The sequence below is a fragment of the Centruroides sculpturatus genome, unplaced genomic scaffold (genome assembly GCF_000671375.1).
Source record: "Centruroides sculpturatus isolate CEXI.00-Female unplaced genomic scaffold, Cexi_2.0 scaffold2086, whole genome shotgun sequence".
Taxonomy (NCBI): Eukaryota; Metazoa; Arthropoda; class Arachnida; order Scorpiones; family Buthidae; genus Centruroides; species Centruroides sculpturatus.
Window position 1 is genome coordinate 73,790 of NW_019386337.1, and position 2,107 is coordinate 75,896.

Sequence of the window (2,107 nt, forward strand, 5' to 3'; positions counted from 1 at the left end):
GCAGCTCTTTTTCGATATTCTCGGGAAGAATTCACTTTCTACCTAGTGTCTTTTTCACAAATTGCTCTGGAGGAATGTCTGCTCGCAAATAGAAAGTTCGGAGGAGTTGAGTTCCATATTACTGTAAAAGCACCAATGGGGTCCATATTTCACGCATCGCTATCTTGAATTAACTTATGTCTGTCAAGACCAAAATTTAAAAAACGTGAACATCACACAGATTAATACGTACCCCTAAGTATCTAGAACAGAATACATGCACCAGTGAACCTACAACTACGCGATTTATATTTTAAAAATAATTAAATTCACTTAGCATTCAAAACTTGCGAATTTTGAAAAAAAAACAAATTTGCTGATTAAATACGGACAACTGTTTAACTGAAGTTAAACGGGTTTTCCCCTTGCTATGGATGTCTGCCTAGTTCAGTTCAGCCACATTACGATACAGTTTGCCTTTATTATCAGTTCGAAATGAGGTGGTTCCATAATACCCGCAGTGTTCCATAATACAACCTTCTCCTCTACTTTATAAAATACTTATACTGTGGGATTTCTATTATTCATTAATTATTGTTGTATTTGTAAATTTGCCATAAAAATTCGAACACATGGCATTAATCTACATGTAAATCAGAGCCATCTCTTTGACTCTTTGCCTTATAATTACTGTAACTTGTGTTTTGAATTGAATTCTTCACTTTGTGGATATTGTGAGAGCGTTTTTTTGTCCACAATCAACAAATAAAAGGTTGCTAGATCAACAGTGGAGGTGGCCAAGAAGTGAAAACAGCTGTGAAATTTAATACAAGTGCCTATTGTGAAAGGTTGGCACTTTTACCATCTCGGCCGCCCATATTCAGTACTTAGAAAATCGTAAAGAAATTTGTGTAAATACATAAAATTGCATATAATACTTCTGTATTATTCTATTATTTCTTCATTTTCATTTTCAGGCTACACTGGCATTACAAGCATTATCACAATACCTCATAAAATCGAAATTCACAGATAGATATATCATTAATGTGCGACGTTTCGAGCAGTCACGATAAAGACTCGGTGAGAACAATACATATTAACAATGAAAAGGCTTTAATCCTTCAACGAATGGAGGTAAGCTAAATGTTTTAAATTAATTTACTTAAAACTTTTTTTACTCGTATATATCTGAAGTGGTTAGTTCATTATTGCTGTTTTTTCTGTATCAAATAGACAATTGTACTTTTTTCGCATTAAAATTCGAAAATAGACACAATTCTCTTGTCTTTATTCGCGAATGAAATTCCATAGAAGTGCATAGAATGCTACAACATGGCTGATGAATATGGTATAGTAGTAAGTTTATATTTAACGTTATGCGAATATCTGGAGGGGTTCAATTGTCGTAATTACAAAATTTTTCAAGTGTAAACATTGTAATAAATCACTTCTTCTTCATTAGGCTTTGGCACTTTCTCGACATTTTCTTTTTTACGACAATAAACAAAGGAAGCAAATACAATCCAACTGAATAACATTAGCGAAGTAACGACAGCCACTGCGATTTTCCATCCTGTAACAGTCGGAACACACGCATTTTGTACACGAAGCATTCACCGACGACGTCAAATTACCTTCTGGAATTTGTTTACATCGATTATTCGAAACAATTTCGGTAAAAGACAGGAAGAGGAATTTCTCTTGCAGAAAACGTGAGAGAAATCTATAATCTTCTATCTGTTTCTGAGCAACCAGTCCTTAGTAATGAGCGAATGGCAATGGCAATTCCAATTGTTTTTGGATAAGTAAATCTTAAATTCCGTAGAAACGTCGATCAGGCTCATTAAACCGGAAGGTAATTGAGTTAACCGGTTTCCGTCCAATCACAGGAATTTGAGGTTTGGTAAAATAACATAATCCGAAATGTTACTTATCGAATTATTACTCAGACTCACATGGGTGACGTCTTTCCACGTCACACAATCGATATTTGACAAGTCGTTTATGTAATTATTACTCAAATCGACAATCGTCGCATTCGGGACGAGAACTTCGGGAATTCTGTCGATTTCCTTTCCGGAACAATGCACCATCACCTGATTTTGTTTTGCAAAACACTCGCAAT